This window comes from Hoplias malabaricus, chromosome 2 (genome assembly GCF_029633855.1).
Source record: "Hoplias malabaricus isolate fHopMal1 chromosome 2, fHopMal1.hap1, whole genome shotgun sequence".
In the NCBI taxonomy this organism is placed as follows: Eukaryota; Metazoa; Chordata; class Actinopteri; order Characiformes; family Erythrinidae; genus Hoplias; species Hoplias malabaricus.
The window spans coordinates 25861988-25884536 of record NC_089801.1 but is presented as its reverse complement, the minus strand read 5'-3'; the positions used below and the strand labels follow the sequence as shown (position 1 = coordinate 25884536).

Here is a 22549-nt window from a genome sequence, read left to right as displayed (position 1 = left end):
GGTTAAACAGCCTAAAATAGCAACTTTTTTAAACATGGTTATAGAGGAGATATTCAGATTTAATCAGCCTAACAACAACACGAGACAAAAACTTTAGATACATCAGGTAGTTTTGTATATATGTTTTCATGTGTTCATTAGGGAAGATTACAGTACATATTTAAATTAGCATGAGAGGAATAAATTAGTACTGATTATATTTTTCTATGAAAGACTTTTTTAATGTATGTTTATTTGTATGTTCATTTTTATGAAAGAAAAGCTTCTGTGTGTCAGTTTCTATCTGATTAGAGTTAGAGGGAACGTTGATAGAAGTATTAATACCCACTAATATGTGTGCACACACACACACACATACACATACTCACGCACACACACACACACACAGTGAAAGTAAGGGACAAAAAGTGAAAGTGTTAGCAGGAATAGAGCTGCAGACAATCGCTTGCGGGCCAGGAATTCCAAGCTGCTGACCGTTTGTAAATTTCAGTACAATTCAATTTTTAACAGCACATTTTATAACTGGTGTTATCATAAACAAATTTACAGAATTCTGGTTTGTAGGCCCAAGTTTGCAAGCAAGTGACAACTCACTCAGAACATAATTTTAAGAGGAACCAAGATTTAAAAGTGGGACCCATCCTCCTCTGGTCAACAGAACAGAACAGACTCAGAACAATCAAATCGCCGTGTATAAACAAATGAGAGTTTATAAACAGAGACCAGTATGAATAAGGAGTTATAGGTATAATGAATGTACGGTGATCTGTTATGCCATGTTCTGAATGTGTTAATAGCTGTGTTAATAAAGAGCATTCTTACGCAGTTGAAGTGTAAACAGTAGTAGTCTGCTCAGATTCTAAAGTCTTGGATATAAAAGGTAGATTTGAAATAGGTCTACAGTTTGGCAGCTCACAGGGTTTAAGATTTGGTTTCTTTATCAAAAGCGTAATCACTGCTAATTTAAATGCTTTTGGTACGTACCCAAGTTCAAGATGAATTTATTATTGTCAATACAGGCTCAATTATTTTTGGTAACATTCCCTGAATGTGTGTACGAATAAAGTTGAATATGTAAGTCAAAGATGTTGAAGAGAATATAAGTTTATCTATGTCTGTTTCCAGAAGTAAGGTATATTCAAGATCTGCACTGGCTGCATAAAAGCTTTGTTAATCGTGTGGTCAGGATTTTTTCTAAACCCTTCAATTATTTTATTTCAAAATATTCATAAAATCATTACTGCTACAGACATGGTATACGAGGATTAAACATTGATTACTAGTTAGATTAGAAATGGAAATTAACAGTAACCTAAACTTATACTTATTAGAGATATTAGCCGAATGTGCTAAGGCTAGTGCCTTTCGAAGGTCTGAGACTATCTTTCCAAGTCACCTGGAATATTTGTAGTGTTGTTATCCATAAAATATGCTCAAAATTTCTTACAATTTGTTTCGGGTTATGAGAGTGATGGTGTTCAGTGGAGAAAATACAGCTTGATTAAACACTGAAAGTGCTCAAATAAAAAATTTAGATCCTCCCTGGTAGTGACAGGATGATTCATTCAATAACTGTAACCGCTTATCCAGTTCAGGGTGCCGGTGGGTCCGGAGCTTGCCCAGAATCACTGGGTGCAAGGGGGGAACACATCCTGGAGGGGGCGCCAGTCCTTTGCAGGGTGACACACACTCGCACATTCACTCACACACTCACACCAATTGACATTTTTGAGTAGCTAGTCCACCTACCAAAGTGTTGTTTTTGGACCGTGGGAGGAAACCCACACAGACACAGGAAGACCACACTATATTCCTCGTAAGAGAATTATCCTGATGAAAAACAGAAACAAGAAACCAAAGCCCATGTAAAAAAAACAAGGGTAAATCATCAAAAAAATTTTAATGAAGTGTGCTTTAGAGTTCCAAACAAACCACTATAACAAGTGTCACACCACAATAACAAGTCTCACACCTCCGGCATGCACAGAAATGCAGATGAATAGTAAAATTAGTCTGGTGATGAACTAATGAAGTCATCAGATTTTCACATCTTTATCAAATTTAATCAAATTAACCCGGTTAAACAAATATACTTGGATATATGTATTATATATGTATTTTTGTATGACACATGTATTACATAATGAAATATTACAAATATGTATCTCTCCTTCTGGAGAAGAGAGTGTAAAGTACCTTTAAGGAACAAAACTGGACTTTTAAGCACTGTTGTACGTTCACTGGCCAATAATGTACCTCTACCATACCTTTTTTCTGAGAGTGTACCAGCCATTTTGGAATAGCAGAATCAAAGTCCTCATCTTAATCCAAAGGAAATGTTGTGGAAGGACTTGAAGCGATCAGTCAATGTGAGGAACTCCACCAACTAACGTGTGGCTAAAGTTCTTTCAAGCTGATTTGCAGAATTGATCAACAGTTACCAGAAACATTTAGCTGCAGTAATTATTGCACAAGGATGTCACAACAGATGCTAAAAACAAGGTTTCCGTAATTTTGCCACTCATGTATATTTAATATTGCTTAATATTTTAATTGTGATTCTGTATATTTAGGTGAAAATCTGATGATATTTTAGGTCATATTTATCCACAAATATAAAAATATTTGAATATCTTATATAATGCAAGTTCATGAACTGAAAATACAAGGGCAGATTTTATTGTACTAGTCTTCAATTACAATACTTTTTGTTGATTCTGTGTGGTTGGAAATATATATATGTTCAAATTGAATTAGCACAAACGAAACAGAACAAGACACTCTTGGCTAGGTTTTGTTGGGAAATTCTCTGTTCAGTAGTTTTATTATGTAAAATAAAAATATAAAAATCTTTTTTGGGACGAGGCAGCAGTCTGGTTTGCTGGGCTTGGCCCATTGAGACTTACAGTGACTAAACTGCATCCTTCTTGGAATCAAAGGAGTTACCAAATAATGAATGATTTTCACTGCACACCATGCCTTTATTTGAAAGACATTGGAATGTTTTATTTATTGTAATACGCTGTCTCATTTCACACTGAGTATATGCTGCCCCCCTCTCTCCACAATATCTCTGGTCATGGTAATAGCTAGCCTGTGTGTGTCTGTTAGCCGATCTTACAAATCTGGGCTGTTTGTGTTCTTTTCTGGTGAGTTAAACTGTTCAGTATTGTTGTATTGGTATCACATTGAAAAGAAGTGGTGGGGTAGCATTATGTGAAGGAAGCACATACTCGCCCCCACCCTCCCAAGGCTATTGTGAGGATACTCACTCATGGGTGGAGTTGACAATGACTAATTTTCAAAGACAAATATTCAGCAAAAAAAATTATATATTTGAGTTTGCATAATATTTGGGCAAACATTCTAGCAAGATATAGCCAGACATAATGTGTGTGTGTTTGGTGTGTGTGAATACATGTTCCTTAGATCACTCGCTTATATCATGCGGTCTTGTTTCAGAGTGGTCCACTCCTACACCTCCTTCCTTTTCTCTTTTCCTAATCTGATTGTTGCCTGCTTCTTTGCAGAGCTGAGTCAGCTTGCTTTTGTGAGGCCAGAGAGCATGGTCACTGTGAGAGGTCACAACCCCTGAGAGTCTGAGAGGACACATGAGGAGATGTGTCATAGTGTGGCTGTGGTAACTCAGGGGTCAAAGTTCAGACTGAGGTCGGCCTCTGTCCTCTGGTTTTGGCAGAATTAAGAACTGACTTGGTAGGCTGTGAGTATGGGATTGTGATATATGATCATTATTGTGATTACTTACCACAGAGTGCTCTGAGTATGTTGTAAGAATTGTCAGTACTTCTAAAAGCGAACAATGATGTTTCATAAAAATCTGCAGTCAGTATTTATTAACTGCAAAAAGGCAACACAAGTAGCTTTAAGTTATTTTTCTTCTTGTTCATGTAGGCTTCTGTTAAACAACATTAAAATTAATGAGTTAAAATACTTTGTATCAATAACTCACACCTCAGATACACTATATGTGGTGACAATACCTGTATAAATTTTACAGTAGAAGTATCATATTTCATCTCATATCAGAAATTATAAGTTTCAAAACATGTTCTTGTATATATTCATTCATTCATTTTCTGTAACTGTTTAACTGCTTATCCAGTGGTGGGTTCAGAGACTACCTGGAATCATTGGGTGCAAGGCAGGAACTCAACCTTGGGGAGGCGCCAGTCCTTCACAGGGCGACACACACACACACACACACACACACCTATGGACACTTTTGTGTCGCAAATCCCCACCTACCAACATGTGTTTTTGGACTGTGGGAGGAAACCGGAGCACCCGGAGGAAACCCACATGGAGAACACCTCACAGACAGTCACCCGGAGCAGGACTCGAACCCACAACCTCCAGGTTCCTGGAGCTGTGTGACTGCGACACTAACCTGCTGCGCAACAAAACTTAAAAGTATTGAACACTTAAAATGTTTTCAGAATATCCGTTGGTCCATTCGTCATGGAATGTTCACAGACGACTGGGCAAAGTCAAAATTTAAAGAACAAACATTCATTCATTCATTGTCTGTAACTGCTTATCCACTTAATAGTTGTACTTCTAACAAACTCCTAGATTGTTTCTAAAGGAATTTTAGCAAGTATGGGCCAGCTATCATTAGCTGTCTTTTCCAATCTGTGTCACTTATCCTAAGCCAAGTTAGCATATTTCAAGCTAATTATTCTTTCAGACTCTTTAGAGTATTACCCTGAGGCCAGACTCCTAATCCAGAATAGGAAATGAGTTTTATAAATGCCTTTTTTCTTTAATGAAGACTTTGCTCCAGGCTTTTTGTTTTCTTCAACATTTTAGATTTGCTTAAGTTATCCAATAATTTTGCTTTACTAGTTTATCATTAACTGGATTTTAACCCACATTCTCACTAGCACTCACTAGATCTGCACAACTGGGATATGACCTATTGCTTACTTGATTATATAATGTTTCATCAGTCTGAATGGGACTTTTTTATTTCCTTTTACCAATTATTATTAGGCAATGGATGCATCATTATTAGAAAGTTTTGACTACACATCATTTATTTAGAGTTCAGTGTCTGAACATGATCAGAATCACTGTTTAGAAAGAAAATGCATAGTTTTATATATTTTATTCTCTTATAAGAATTAGTGAAAACATAAAATGAGGAAACAATGTAGTTCATTTTCTCAAAGAGAACATTATTCAGATTCTAATTGATTTTTATGTAGGATTCGAATAGTTTCTTTCTATTTTACATTTTTGAAATATACATGAAACTGTACAGGAGTCATACCTCCTGAGCACCAGTGTAGTGCCAAAAGTGGAGGGATCATGAATGTATACCACTTGCTGTACGGCCTCCTACTCTTCTCGGCTTGAAATCGATAGAGTGCAGGTCCTTCTGGGCTTTGGATTCTCTGTCCTCCAGAGTTGTTCTTTTGCCTTGGATTGAGATTCATCATTTTTGTTGAAACACTGATATTAGCTGGCTTTTATATGGAACTTAATACACCAATTATCCATTACTTCAAGATTTTGGCATCTGAAGTACTCTTGGCACACTGATGGCCAATGTACTCAGCACTTCCGTGTCATAGCGCCACTTCATTGCCCTTTCAACTTGGTGCTTGGTACACTGAGTCCATCATAGCTGTCTTGGCATGCCTTAAGTAGGGCCGCCCACTTATTTTAACTGCGCTTAGTTTCTAGCTGGCCCCAAATGCTGCCACTGCTACCATGATCACCAGACTAGCCCCGGACTTTACATGACTCTGAGGCTGTTGTCACTTGAGTGCTGTCGACACTTCTAGCTGGCCGTTGCTTATCACCACCAAAATACATCCCCACTCCTGTGTAGAAAGCTTGTGCTAAATGGAGCCCTTTGAGCCTCACAGAGGTGCAGCAAACGAAGAAAGTCTTAAGGAAGTTCTCTCTCTAACTGTGTAGACTTTGTTGTCTCAGAAGTAAACCAGCTAAGAGCAGTGAGCAGCCAAGAAGAGTGAGCCTTTGCACAGGAGTCACGGGTGGCGGCTTCACCACAGGCAGAGGTGGATTTCAATATACTTTCCACAACCATGTCAAATGCGGATTTCTGGCCTTGTCAGTTCTTGACCACTAGCTGGCCTTGAGAATTTTTCTTCTTCTCAGAAGAGGCTAACAAAGGCAAAGACACTCCTGCAACAGTTGTGCAGGGAACTACGGTTCATAAAACACTGCATGCTTACGTCATCAATCTATGGATTTTTATGTTGAAAAATGGCACTTTTAGAGAGCACTGTGGAGTTCATGATTGTACTTTTTGGCTTATTTGGAGGTTTATTGAGTATGCAGTGCAGTGATTTACCTATAATTGGCTCAATGTTAAAGAAGGATTTTACGGATGTAAAATTAGAATTTGCATTCAAGTATTTTACCAAATATCTCAGCAAACACTTCCAGCAAACAGCAGTAGTCCAGAGTAATCTTTTTGTCACTATGTCTGTTTACAGTGAGTGTTGCATCACTGACATCAAGTTCAAGTTCCATGCTCAGGCATGGTTAGCAATCCAGCTGAACCCTGCCCGGGCCCACCTCTTCGAACTGCTCTTAAATAGATTTCCCTGAAGACTGCTTTTTTTGCTTGCTGTCTGTATGGCAAAGTGTAAATATGAACTGCATGCACCTTCAAGCCCTCATTGTTTGCAGAGGAGCTTGGGTGATTCTAGTATTAGACTGAGACTGAAGTTCTGGACCCTGCTGTCCTGAGCCTGACCATTGACCTCCCTGCTTTCTTGGACCATTCTAATAACAGAGAACTTGGATGTTGCCCACTGCCTGAAGGCCTGTGTTTCGGCTACAGCTACTATTCAGGCAACTGATCTGTACTTTTTTTTCCGGCCAAGTTGAGATTGTTGCTCTCAAGGTAGTGTCTTTCTCTTTGACTTGTGGAGGTTATTGTAGGGGCTTATGGGGCTGCTGGCTGCTCCGTTTCTACCCTGACAATGGGGCATTCTGTCTGGAATGTAGTGACATTTTGGGCTATATTTCGGGACATTTCCCTACAGGAGATACGTGCAGTGGCTACATGGTGGTCATCATGAATGTTCTGTCTTTCCACAGTGTGAACTGCCGAGGGACTGGCTACGGATGTTTGATCTTGGACCGCTGGCTACTCTTGGGCCATCCTTGGGACATTGTTGGTAAGTGTCATCCACTTTTAGCACTGCCCAGCATTCCTAGTCACTCAGAGTAGGTCCCTGAGGACATACAGCATATGCAAAGTGGTATATATACCTGCAGTTGGCTCATATGCTGTGACTGACTTTGTTGACATGCATTCTCGGTTTGCTGTGGCACAACAGAGATGTATCCAATTTTAGCACTGCCCTGGCAGTCATCCACTATTCAGATACATGTGTAACAAATGTTTCATATTTACTATTTAGTGTTGAATAAACCCTGCACATTTTATCATCTTGATTTCTTAGCATGTTTTTGTTACAGCAAATTGCTTCATCTCCAGAGTCTCAGAAGTAGTGTTCTCTCTCATGTTTTTGGCATATCATTCTTTCATATTTTTTTCCCATTGTAATAACACAAAACAGAGTAAAGTGTTGCACAATTTTCCAAATGCTGTGGCTGTGTTAGCACTGCAGTCCACACAGAGGCTATTCTTTTCCTTTAGAATTTAAGGCATATTCAAGCTTGAATGTTTTTTCCAATTCACAATAATTTACACATTTATCATTCTGTCTGTTTAGTGCTGCCATAAAAATGAAACTCAAGTTTCTGTTTTGTTTAATTCAGAGGTGGACCAAAGTCGTTTTTTGTAGAAAAACAGATTAAGCCATTGTTTCAGGAGTAGTTGGCTAGGCTTAAATGAAGGGCTGACAAAATGAAAACCTTACTCTTACTCTATATAATTTTTTTTAACAGAAACAGAACAGAAACAGCTGTGATTGCCCCAGGGTGAGCTGGTCTGTGCCTAATGGATATAGTTGTTCTGTTAGATACTGTTTTGCTACTAACTCAAACGCTCATTCTTGTTCAATCAAATATTCCTCGGTGGGCACTAATCAGTGCCTCTCATGAGTGACATTGTGTGTACTTATTTTAACTTCTGACCTTATTTCATTGTGGGATTTTATCAAACTTCTGCCAGGTGCAGCATTATGATGTCAGGCAAACCAGCAGCTGAGTGGGTCACCATTGTCAGCAAACTACCACAACATTTGTTGTCACCTTGGTTAGGGTTAACAAATTAGTTCTGTGTTTCATTGCTGTTCAAAGAAAAAGAATGTATCTCAAAAAATAGTTATTTTATGGAAGAAGGAAAAACATTACTTTCAATGGCAGTCGGTGTAAAAAGATTTAATTCCAAGTAATTGCTCCATTCAAATGATGTACTGAACATTGACAAAAATCCAGCAAAAGCTTGTTGGAAAGATGATTTGGACAGCTGTCTCAGCCGTCATCAAAAAATATAAAAAAAAACAAAAAATGAAAGTGAAAAGACATCTACAAAAAGACGTCTCTCTGCATCTAAAATTGTTTGATGTGTGGTACATGGTCTGAAAAACAATGTCTGTCTAGGTCTAATTTTGACGGACCAAACACAATCCACATTTCAATGTCAGTATTTATTTCAATATTTTTGGGCTAAACAGAGGTCATGAAGGACTTGCCAGATGTAGTACAAAAACAACGTCCATATGATGTCTGGCGTTTGGTGAGTAACCAAACAGAATCAATCATCAAGACACTGGTAACAGGCTTTGCCTACCCCGGCTCAAAGATTTAATGATTGTTTTCCCTGTTTTATAGAAGTGACTGAATTGTGTGCCAGAAAGGATTTTGGGAGTTTCTTGTTATAGAATAACCACTAAGCAACCTTTGGATTAAATGATGTTCAGTAAATATTACTATGTAAATACTAATATTATTATGTACATCAAAAAATCTCCACATTATCTTCACAAAGCCTGGATACAAATTGTATATAAGTGTGGCTAAAACGTTGCCAGGAAACACATTATTTTTAAGAATGAAATACTGAAACAATGTCAAAAAGATATCAATCTCAAAGGATGTTACATTGTTTCCAATTACATTTTAATCATGATACTTGTGACTCCCCTACAGCACAGTGGAATCCACCAGTTTTCCCCTTCATCGCCTAATGTCAATACATTGAGGACCTTCATCCATAAATTGCTTTATATTTTCCTTATTCATTATTTACTCTGAAACCTAATAATTCTTTCATTTCTGTAAATTATTGATGAAAGGCTTGTCACTTCTGCCCCATATCTCAGCTGTATTGCATTACAGAGCCTTCTAGACTAGTCCATGATTTCAGAATCTTTGCTGATGTTCTGTTTTTTAATTAAAGCCAAAGGTGTGACCAGGACAGAAGAAGAAGTTTCTCACTCATAAATGGCTTATTATTGCCAGGCAACCCAAGCAGTCATGCTTCATTAGTGTCAACCAATTGCTAGGGGTGGGCGATATGGCCTTAAAATAATGTTACGATACTTTGTAATCAATGTTATATTAACATGAACTATATTCAATTAAATGTATTTAATATATATTATTAATATTAAAGGCTTCTTTCATTTCTAATATAATACCATGGTTTATTGTACATCTGATATTTCATAACCAAACCACTTTTTCTGGAGCAAATTCCTCCACCTCTGAACCACTTTCCACTGTTATTCACTGTAGCTAAATGACTAATGTAAAGAACATATGCCATATTATGGGTAACTGCATGGTGTCATTACTTAAATCGGAATATCAGTAATATCACAATATTGATTTTTAAAAATGATGACAATGTTATTGCGAACGACACGATAGGGCACAGCCCTACCAATTGCACATCGCTTTCCTCCTTGATTCTTTGTTCTACTCTACTTTTCAGCTTATCGGAATACTTTCTCTCTGGAATGAGGAAAAGTTTAAGTTAAAGCCACAATCTTTTTAAGCAAATACATTTTATGTGGGTTTCCCCAATAAATGCACAGACCTGTGTTTGAGTTCTTGTTCTATCTCACATATTTAAACCAATATTTATTGTCCCTCCGGAACTTTTGGTTTCTTTGGTAACTATAGGTGCGTGATTAACTTTGAGGTATTTGGCCATTGCTTAAATATTGACAGAATCTCTCATGAAAATTTTTCCTGCGTGAAATCATTTTACTGTGCATATTGGAGACTTCACTGTGTGTTTCTGTAGTACTGGGAGGCAAATAAAGAGAGGGGGTGCTATTCAGTTGGGGGTGTACATTTTATTTTTAAATGACAAACAATTTACATAATCTATTATACTGAAGTAGTGGCAATTCTAAACGCTGCCAGCTACCACAATTTAGTCTGATCTCCCGCTTTTTCTCCCGCAAACATTGATATTCAACCCAACTGCATTAAGCTCATTGTTGGATTCAAGTATCTGAACAAACCGTGAGCAGGTTGCTAATTGGTTGATAGCAGGTAGTTGGTGTCTCACATTGGCTGTTATTTGGTACAGTGTTTTGGTGTAAAACCTATAGTTGAATCTTTGTAAACTATGTAGGAATTTGGGATTATTTGAGACATTTAGTTTTGTTTTACATATGTTGCCGATTAGAGACAATACTTCATTATGTATTTTTTCATTTATGGCTGCAATGGGGCACCAACTCTTTTAATGCCTATGGATTTAGGATGGGATGTGTAGGTGTCCCAACACTAAACATTTAATTGTCTTTATGTAATTTTAAAAAATTCTAATGATTTACAATTACATTTGGTTGGAATTTATTTATAGCAAGTATAGGAATGCAAAAACAATAAAAATGCAAATATCTGCATACTGCATTTTATTAAACCTTATTGGCTCAAACCTACATCACTCCAAATCTCCCTCCAGCAAATTCTTCAAAGTTGTCAGCTGTACATGTTTGTGCATTTGATCAATCAGAATGGCTTTAAAAAAAAAAAAAAAAGAAAGGTGGATATGTTACTCCAAGCCCAAATCTCCATGCAGACACATACACACTTCAATGCATGCAACAGGACGTTGTCCTTGTCAAGATTGTCTGTTTTGCAGGAACTAGAACTTGTTGATAAGTGGCAAACTTTTTTTTATTTGCTTTGTTGTGTGATGTGTCCAAAAGCAGCTAAAACTCCTAAAGTACAAAACCAATATATTCCCAATCTTTTCTCAGATGCTTGAAACTGGGTAATACACAACACTATGTATATTTTTACACATACATATCTATAGTGTTTAATTGATGAGTAGGTGGGGACATTAAAATATTTAATATTTGCGTGACTTAAAGATATCATGAGTGAGCTGCTTATACCAGATTGAGCCCCTTGTACCAAATCCAGCCCTCTGCTCCTCTCAGACTGATCCTCTCTGCCAGATGGGAACACTCACTAGTGGAAATGAACTGACTCGCATGCCAAAATGACCTGCCAGAGGCTGCCCCCATTCACCTCAGTTCACTGAAAGAACTGGTGATATTTTCAGTCTTCAGAGAAGTGCCCAAGCTGTTTATGTACTTGTTGCCAGAGTTCAAGTCACGGTCTTGCGATTGTTGTTCTACTGGTTCTAATGTCATATGTTTTCTTAACATAAGTTGTTCATTAAAAGATTGGGGACTCTGAGCTTTTCAGAAAACCTTTTAATTTTTATATTTAGTTGCACATGTTTTCTTTGTGAATTAAACACTTTTTTCGTATGAAAATATAACTTTTTTCTCCCCCAAAAAATGTACAAACCAAATAATTTCCAGAAAAGTTGGGACAAATAAAAAAAAATGTTAAACTAATAAAAGTAATTTGATAAATCACTTGAAATATTATTTAACTTATAAAAGTACAAGGAAATATTTTTCAATGATTTCACTGACAAATCGAATTCTAAAACAAAAAAATAATAATACAAAAATACTCTGCCTGCAATACACTGAAAAACAATGTTGGAATTGAGGCAAAATTGGACTGAAAAGGTTATACAAGTAACACTGCTGCTGTAACAAAGTTATATTATGGACTTAGCAGTTTAACCGAATGTGTGTGAGACCGTCAACCCCTCAGTCAGTTTGATAATATGATGGACATTAAGGGTGTAATGATTAATCGACATGGTCAACTAAAACTAATTAAGTAGGCAACTATTTCTGTAGGAGATTAGTTAGTGATGTCATCATGTGTATTTCTCACTCTAATTAGGAATGTTTTGATATTCCAGCTTACTGGAGGATAGAAAAGCACTCAGCCCAAATCTCCCATTGTTGCTCAACTGGTTTGAGATCTGTTGAATACAAAGACCATAGCCTATTTACATCAATTCATTCAGTGATCTCCTTGTACACAGCTGATGGTGCGCTGTTATGTGAAAAGAGGTCACTCTCTTCAGGATAGAAATACCTCGTTGTAGGTTAAAAAAATCAGTCAGTATAACTTTGTATTGATTTGTAGTGACCCTTCCTTGTAAGTGGTAGACTCAACCATGCCAGCAAAGTGCTACTCTCAGAATAAAAGTGACACTGGGACATTCACTGTAGAGGTCAAACATGTATAGTTCTCTTGTATGCTACACATGTCCATATCCACTTGTAGAGAATACAGCGAAGGATTTTTTTTCAAGCATCATGGGCTTTTATGAGATTCAGTTTCCATTCCTATCATATCATGTCATTCCCACAGATCTAAACATAGATCACACTTTAATTACTGGCTTTTACTTAAATGAAAATCAAAATCAAGCTAAACTGCGCCTGCTCAGCGTTCTTTCACAGCCCACAGAACATGGAAGGGTGTCAAATGAAATCGCCTTCTTGCTTTTTACTTCTCTATTCAGTTATTCAGGATTTACTTTTGACTTCTTACTTGTCCACAAGGGCGTAGAATTAGCATGGATGGAGGTGATGTGTCTGCACCAGTATCCAGCAATTATTGAATTGTCCCCACCAATAATTTGATCCCCTGATCTGTCAACTTCTCATTAATCTAGAGGTTCAGAAAGGGTTAAATCATGTTCTCTACTTGAGTCCTACCTCTCCATAACACATATGGCCAGTGTGATTGGTTGTGCCTTTTCTTGCTCTCACGTGAGTCTCTGTAATTTGGTTGTTAGCAGCGCCAAACCAGAAAGGAAAATTTTCCAGTCATAACTGTGCCCCTCAGGTGCAATGTGGGTGAAACATGGGTTTCAAAAGCTAGTGAGGATCGCAGCAAAAAAGAAGGTGGACATAACGAGCTATTATTCAAATAAAGTCACTTAAAGTAAAATTCGCTAATGAAATGCGTCCATCATAATAACAGCAAGCTAGAATCGTCTGTAGCTATGAATAACATGGTTTGGAAAATAACTGCACAGTGAATTTGTTTTATCACGGAGCATTGAGAGAAGAAAAAAAACAGGCATAGGTCCCCACCAATGTCAAGAGTAAATTTACGCCCTCGCTTGTCCATATGTGAATATTAACATTAGGGCTGTTGATTGATTTTAAAAAACCCTTTAATTAAATGCACAATTCGCTGTGCTTAATCACAATTAATTGCATTGCTCCTTCTTAAGACTGAAGCTGTTAATAATGGATGTTTAAAAATAAAATAATTAATGTAAGACCAACACAATGGATATATATATATATTTTATATTTATATATTTTATATATATATTTATTTTATACATTTTATTTTGGGCACGGAGATAAATGTGTGGTGTGCTTCTCTTTTAAACACTGCCTAGAGGTTCTTTTTCTTTTATTTTTTTTCCTCAGTGCAGTTTTTTAATGATTTTAGAAAATTTGGACTTGAAAAACTTGGATGAAACAAGCTCTCTGTGTGTGTGTGAGAGAGAGAATCAGTATTTATTGACACAGAAACACCTCCACAGACCTTTACATGGTTCTGCACACTATTGTCTGTATAGTAGCCATAGTTACGACACCCAAACAAGACTCAATCCAAGCAACTCGGACAGGCGGTTAAAAAAAATGGAGCTGTTTAAAGGCTAGTTGTCAGGAGATGGTACAGTGATTACACTGCCATATATATTCAGAGGTGGTATTCACTGTTAAAAAAGTAAAACTGTCTTTTCCAGTTTTATTCCCTTTCCATAATCCTTTACAAATAGTGAATGAGATTTTCTAGAGGCTGCTTGTTTTTTTTTTTTTTTTTCTTCACTTTGAATTGGCTCATTGCTCTAGTGCGTATGTTGGCTCCTTGCTCTAGTGTGTATGTTGAAGTTATGTTAAAGAATGTTGGCACACATCCAGGTGAACATCTGCGTATGATGCCCGTGTCGTGATGTGGAGAGGTTTACATGAAAGAGTGAGGAGGGACAGCTAGGTATGAAGAAAAGAAGTGATAATTCCAACACCTGTCTCACTGTATCTCTGTCTTTCTTTCTTTCTCTCTCTCTCTCTCTCTCTCTCTCTCTATCTCTTATACTCTCTTTCTCCCTCTCTCTCACTCCCTCCGTGGGTGTAGTTACAGTCTGACACCATTAGCAGCATGGCAGACTAGAGAAGGCCCGGGGCTCAGTCTGACCCAGCTGTATAAAAATACCCATCGCTCCCCTTTTAGCACACACACATACACACACACACACAAAAATGCTGTTTATCTCCCTATGCAGCCCTGCAGCCCAGAACAGAACGCAACTGACTGCAGCACTTTCCACCACCCACCCAGAAATAGACTGAGCATCAACTGTGGCCCAGATTGAAGAGGCTAGCTATAGACAAGATGTCTTTTACTTGGAGGTCAACGCTCACTCATCTTTTACAGAGATCACTATAGGTAGAATAGGTACTTGAGGGAAAGTGCTTAAGGTGACCCGCCACTAATTCATGGTCAGCTCACCATGCTCAGAGGAGAACGCTAACTTTCTGATGTAAAATGTAAGACATACTAATGTTGAAGGCGAAGGGTCCTCCTAGAACAAGGCCTAATGTGCTCTGTTGGACTTCCAACCATCACTGGCTTTGCTGGTCATTGAACACTGGAACAGAACCAGTGCTTAGACATTTGACCTGGGAGCATATAGGCTTGAATTAATGGATGGTCCGGAGCCTACCCAGAATCACTGGGCCCAAGTTGGGAACACACCCTGGAGAAGGCACCGGTCCTTCACATGGCGACACACACTTACACATTCACTCACACCTATGGACACTTTTGAGTCGCCAATTCATGCCACCCATGGTAACACTTCCTTGTTGTTATTAGAGATACACAGATCAATTGTCAGGTGATTTTCCAATGTTACCAATAATACCAACATAAAAGTGTAAGAAACTGTTGAAAGTGGCTTGCCAGAATAAGGTGAATATGCAAAACGAAAATAACTTGTTTTCTTTTGAAAAATGAAAAAATATTGCTCCTTATTTAATTTGGGGGTCTGTGAAAAGAAAAAGTTTGTTCTATAACCTAGTGTACATATTTAGGTCAATGTAGAAGTTTTATTAAAAGAAAAGTTAAACTAAACCCGTATGCCATCATTTATCATTTTAAGAAGAAAGAAAGACCAAAATCAGAATTGGTTACTTACATACTAAAAATTTAGAAATGGCCAATAAGATTTCAATCTAGTTATAGTTTTATGATGTTTACATGATTTATGTATGTTTTGTAACGGTGGTGCAGCAGGCAGTGTTGCAGTCACACAGCTCCAGGGACCTGGAGATTGTGGGTTCAAGTCCCACTCCGGGTGACTGTGAGGAGTTAGGTGTGTTCTCCCCGTGTCCGCATGGGTTTCCTCAAACGTTGGTAGGTGGATTGGTGACTAAAAAAGTGTCTGTAGGTGAGAGTATGAGAGTGAAGGACTGGCGCCACCTCCAGGGTTTATTCCTGCCTTGTGCCCAATGATTCTGTGTCTCCAGACACACCGCGACACTGAACTGGATAAGCGCTTACAGATAATGAAAGAATTCTATTTTATGAAATGTTTGGAAGATGACACTGAAATGTATTAGTGTTGCCCATCACTATGGCTGATATTGTGATTACTATTTACAAACAATATATTAAGCAGCCCTTGGTGCACAGTAATTTTTTCATTGGTGTAAACAAATTTAGTCATAGCAGTGGCTGTGACACTGGGTAGTGTGTAATCTACCACTAATCATTTTTAGGTGAGTTGGAGGTAAATAAAGATTCCCTGTTAGTAAGATGATCCAGGCTCACACTGGTACCTCAGGGACCCACAGTTCATTCCAGAACCCCATTCAGCATCCCAGAATAGTCTGAAGAATGGCAGGATGTGAGTTGCCATAGAAGAAGAGGTCAGGTGGGGTCGGCTGTATGTGTAGAAAGAGATTCAAGGAATGGAGTGGAACAGATTATTCAACAGAGACTCCTACACACAGTCAAACACACTCACACGCACAAACACACACACACACACACACACGCACACACACACACACACACACACACACACACACACACACACACACAGCAATTTGGGGGCCTTCTATAAATGGTATAAGTGTGAGAAAGGGACACTGTGTTCCTCCCCTCTTCCTTTGCTGTCCCTCAGCTCTGTGTCTTTATAGCTCTATACAGAATTATCCAGTTGATACTAATAACTAGAGCTGTAAATTATCATAGTTTAATGATATCACTATATTAAATATCCATTGGAAAATATACAAGACCTGATTACAAATAAATAAAAATTATTAAATTTAAAAAATTAAGTAAAATATTACAGAATATAAAAATCACAACACTTTACATTCATATTTTTCAATATTTCACATCAATAGTTTCATCCTTTAAACGTAATATTTTTATTAATATTTTGTAAAATGTGTGCATTAACATTTCAGCTGATAATATATTAATAAAAAAACAAGTCTTAGCGTGTAATTTCTCTTTAATTGTGTGGTCCTACTCCGAACTCCTCCCCTCAGTCCTATGTGTACCCTCCAAACTCACATAATTTCTGCGTCGGGTAAACTCACTCCCACCTCTGCCCCATCTCTATTCACCGTTTTTTCACACAAATCACCCTGCCCAAAATTATATCCAAGTTCATCTCCCTGTTCATCAGTGCTAGCACAATTAAAAGAAATAAACCCTGGGTGTTCACTTTATTGAAGGTGAGAGCAGTGTCTTCCACAGTGTCACTGTCTGTGACACTGTAGTTTGCGTTTACTGTGCAGGCAGAAAATATGAAGAAAGTTCTAGAGCTTTTCAGCAGAAATTTAAATGCAGTGTACACATGAAAGCACAATGAACCAGAGACAGTACTCTGATAATAGAAGAACATAAAGCTAGAGTAGGTAATTTTGTAGAAACCAGCAAGTGTAAGCTATTGTTTGAAAAGGTCTATATGAAAAACCCTCCAGTTTACTCTTACTTCATTCTCTATTCCAATGCTACTTACCCAACACACATGAACATGCACTGCCTGACTACAGCTGGAGGAGTCCATTTTAGACCATGTTGGAGAGATGAGTGCAGCATTTCAAGGCAAGCAGTTGCAGGAGTTGCTGTAATTTTCTCTGCATGTTAGTGCAAAAGTCTTGCTAGCTTTGAGCAGCACGAAGGGCTGTGCATGTGGATATGAGGCAGGTAGGCAGGACATCCAATCATTTCATTCTGTTTTTAACAGTCCTGTGGCTGCCACAAATATATATTTCTTTTTATTTTCAGAGCATTAGAATTGTTTATTGCCCTCACACCGGACTGAATGTGTATTTGTTTGCACATGCATACATACTAGCACCACTGAGCACTGGAAAATGTTAGAGAAGTGGCATACACTGGTAAACAACTAAAGAAACGAAAGTCAGAAGCAGAGATGGTATTTATCAGGTAGTTTATCATTTTGTGTATGGGATTTGTGTGAGTGTGTGTGTGAGAGTGTATGAAATTTGCTTGTCGTTTTTATGTAGCCAGAAGAGCTGCTTCTCTGTAGCGCCGTAAGCTACAGATCTTACTATCTGCCGGTGTTTAAGTCTCATTCGTAATCTGCACTGTAGTTTCCTACCTGAACCATGTGAGCCATTCTGTGATAGCTGTAACACTTGAGGTGGAATAGAAAAAAAGAAACAAGCATAGCTGTTTTGTTCTCCAGCTTGCAGCTTTGTGTCACTTTAGATTATGCAGTAGTTTTGTCCAGGTGCCTATAACTGCTTCACTATTTAAGGTGTTGTGTGATTGTATGAATATCGTGGCAGCATTTGAAGTGGAACTGAATATTCGAAGAACTCATCTTAGTCATTTCGAATGTGGAATGGAATAGTAAGGAACTTCTAGAGTGCACTTGTGAGTTTGAGGAAGTTTAAACGACTAATGGACCGTATAAAAATAGGCATGAGAAAGATTATTATCTCTGCAGCACTCTCTCTGTGTTTATTAGTCTCTGTGTATACATTCACGTGCAAATTGGGTGAGTGGCTTTGAAAGGGTGGGACTTTTTAGTATGAGTTCTTTCCAACCCCACCCACACTGACTGGTTTCTACAAAATCACCTACCCTTGCTTTAAGACATTAAAGCAATATATTTCATACTGTGTACACTATGATTTTATATACGTCAGCCTGCTACACTTCCCTTCCTAAAATTTTCCCTTTCGCTTGATGTATTAGGTGTGTGTGTGTTGGTCATATGCTATAATCTCTTGTGTACATTTCACAGGAGAAAATAGGCGAATGTGAGTGGATGGAAGGACGCCTGTTCTCCATAGTAGGGTTAGTCTTGTACACTTGTATTCCTAGCAAATATTTTATTGCAAGAAATGTGTTTATTTACTTACAAGCCTCACTCAAGTAGTCACTAATTTCAGAGATGTAAGGAACTGGAACATTGACATAGATCCACTTTGTTGAAGTTACTTTTCAGGTTGTAAGTGCATTTTCTATTTTTATGGATGCTTTATTGCATGTCCTTGATAGCCTTAGGTTGTAAAGCATTTTGCGATTGCATATAGATACTATACCAACATACGTTATCACTGTACTGTACAGATATCATGTTGCATGGTAGACTTTTAACTTAACTTAGCAGGGCTGTTCCATTTGTAGACCTGCATTGCTTGTGTGTGTGTGTGTGTGTGTGTGGGTTGAGGAGGGTCATTAAACTATCTCACTGTTTGTTTAACTTTCATGGCTATAAGTCAAGCGAAGGATGTGATGATCTTTCAAATTGTGCCTCAGAGCCCCCCACACACACCCACACACACACACATACACACAGTCACTCCCTAACCATGCCTCTCTTTGGGGGCCCCTTGACTAAACAGAGGAGACAAGCTTTCTTCACTGTTATTTATGTAAGGAAAACTTCACAGAAGCATGCTCTTTTCAACCATTAGAGCCATATATTGTCCTGTTAGAGGCTGACTCAGCAAACACACAAACACACACAGACCACAATTAATGGGACGCTGTGTTTGGAAGATGAGAAAGAGAAAAAGATCTAATATCGTTATGTCCAATGATTGGCTCAAAACTAATCTCAGTCTCTCTGTGGCTGAAACATTGTTGTAGATAGCAGTATAGACATTTATTGATTAATCCCTCCTTCTGCTTATGATCCTTTGAAAGACACAGGCATATAGTTACCCAGTTTTCTCTTCAGTTTAGTCACAGCTAAATAATCCACCCATCAAGAAGGATACGAAAGCGTGAAGGCACTTAGAGGAAAATCATTCAACTATCAATTGTAGTCAACGAGCAAATGGCCAACACTGGCTAGCAAATTGTGAATAGATTTTTTTCAGTCACGTTGTTTCAACGACCTGCAAAATCCAAATGGAGGGCTGGAAGACTGAAACAGTGACGAAGACTATGGGGGGAGGGGCAGTTCTGTGTTAATTTAGGCAATATTCCGAGAGAAATGTACAAACAAATGCATCACAACATATGTAGAATGTGATTCCTATAAAAATGATCTGAGTTGCTTTTAAATTGCCATATATGTGGAGATATACTCCAATGCAACAAAGGGTTAACCTTCTCCTTTAACCAAATCATTACCTTTTCTTAAAAAGGTTTCCATAACACCTCTAGAGTATATATGGGGTGATCCAAGTAAAGTTGAACATCTTATTTATTATGAAGAAACGTAGCACCCATTATGTAAAATGCAGACTTTAAAATAAAGATTTCTCTCTGTCTTTTACACACTATATTTATTTGCATATTTTCAGTTATCTATGTGTTGTAAAGTGTTATGTGATTGCATGCAGAAGCTTTATATCACATTTCCTACAGTAGAGAAAACATGCAGCATGTTAAACTTTTAATCAGTCTTAGCTAAGCAGGACCTCTTTTGTGTGTGTGTGTGTGTGTGTGTGTGTGTGAGAGAGAGAGTGTGTGTGTGTTGGAGAGAGTCATTAAGCAGTACCTCTGTTTCATTTTCATGACTATAAGCCTTCTGATAAGCTTTAGGGTTAATATTGATTCATTACATGCAGCTAGCATAAGAGGAGTACCACTGGATAGTTTGAAAGAGTAAGTGATTTACTTATTATTGTAGGCGTATGTGATTTAACATTTCACTGGTCAGTCTACAGATCAGTTACTTGCACGCCATTGAAGTCACACCATGTTTGTCCTTTGTGTGAGTTGTGTATGTGTATTCTATCCGGCTTCTGGCAAGGAAACCTAATACGAACTATATACTATACACCGATGACATTAGAGCCAATTCTTTGTTGTTACACATTTTGTACTTTGTGCATTTATGTGGTTTTACAGTTACAGTGGTACCTCTGTTGACCTTTAAACCCCCTTTTCACCCTGTTCTTCAACGGTAGGGCCCACCATCGCATTACCATTCTCAGCGCTGCAGTGCCACTGACATGGTAGTGGTGTGTTTTTTTGTGTTGTGCTGTATGAGTGGATCAGGCACAGCAGTGCTGCTGGAGTTTTTAAACCCCTCGGTGTCGCTGCTGGACTGAGAAAAGTCCACCAACAAAAATATTCCATTTGACAAACCTAGACAATTACAGACTTATACATAGATCAGCCATTAACTTAAAATTACCTAATTGTTTCTACATTCATTGTTCATTTGTTAACTCCTCTGACCTTATAGTTACACTTTGTATTTCTCTAGTTACAGACTGTAGTGTACCCTTACTACATCTACGTCATCTGTTGCTCTACAGGCTTCTTAGTCATCCTCTAGTCAGTCCTTCATCTGTGGTCACTGTGAATGAATGTAGAAACAATAAGGTAATTCTAATGTTATAGCTGATCAGTGTATATGTATTTCTTTTTGTCTTTGGCTGTCAAATGGGAAGACAAATTAAATTAGAATTATTGTCAAATATAAAAATATATTCCAATTCCTTAAAATGAAATCATTACTTATGAAACAAGTAAATGATTTTATATTTTTCCTGAAACAAGTAGGCTTTTTTTTTATTTTATTTTATTTATTAATTTTTTTAAATCTGAGTGAGCATATGAAGATGATGTTCTATGTGGTGCTATTCATTGAAAATATTTGGCCTGAAATAAACTCGGAGCTTCAGCAGAGTGCTTTAAAACATATGCTTTTCTCTACATTTGGGTGACTGACTGTGAGGAGTTTGATGTGTTCTCCCTGTGTCTGCGTGGGTTTCCTCCGGGTGCTCCAGTTTCATCCCAAAAACACACATTGGTATGTAAATTGGCTACTCAAGTGTCCATAGGTGTGAGTCAATGTATGTGTGTGCGTGTGTCCCCCTGTGAAGGACTGGCACCCACCTCCAGGGTGTGTTCCTGCCTTGCACCCAATGATTCCCGGTAGGCCCCGGACCCACCGTGACCCTGAACTGGATAAGCTTTTACAGACAATGAATGAATTAATGAAAAAATTTAAGTGTATGAATTGTGAAATCTAGTTTGACAGCATTAGTTTGCATGAAACTATGGGAAATGGGAGCAGAAAAGTTATTCCAAAGTCTTTGTTGGAGCCAGTCATTTACATTTGTCTCTACACCAGGTTTGAATGAATTTGTCTACAGTTGCAGTTACAGTTGTTGCTAATTATTGCTAAACCTAAATCATCTCCTACAATAGGAAATGACTGTTTGCCTGTTGTTCTCTTGCCTTAAAATTTTTGATAGTTTAGATACCCCTTTTTTTTCACCTGCTTGTGCTGTTAACATTGTCAGATTTTTTCTTGACTCAAATCAAATTGCAAACATAATAAAAAATTCCAAGATTTATATATAATTTTTTATATTATAAACTGAATGTCTCATTAATACTCATGTATTGATATACTCATATATCAAAACTAATTAAATAATTACAACAATTAGTGTTGTACCATAAGCCTAGCTGAGTGACTGATCTACAAACAGGCATTTTAGTTCTCCAGTCTTTGTCCACAAGATTCCCTGGCAGGTTCGATACTGTAAAACTCCCTGGTCTCAGGACTAGATAGGGCCTTGTGTGTAGATCATATTTGGAAGTCCTAATCCGAGCTGTGAAATGAAAAGCAGCTGCTCTGTGTTGTCTTCTCTCTTTTCTTTTCCAAGTGAAGGCACGTCCCAAACACTCTGCTTCTCATGGAGCCCGGCCGAATGCCCACAAGTAGATGGGGGTAGGTGAA

The 22549-nt window shown here is 37.9% G+C and overlaps 1 long non-coding RNA gene across 1 annotated transcript in view; it reads left to right on the top strand.

Moving 5' to 3' along the window:
- LOC136674614 (uncharacterized) overlaps positions 1-22549 on the top strand; it is a 41664-nt gene that overhangs the window by 5146 nt on the left and 13969 nt on the right. Inside the window, exon 2 of the long non-coding RNA XR_010796073.1 lies at positions 7099-7178. This is a non-coding gene — a long non-coding RNA (uncharacterized lncRNA). The remainder of the gene's footprint in view (positions 1-7098; positions 7179-22549) is intronic.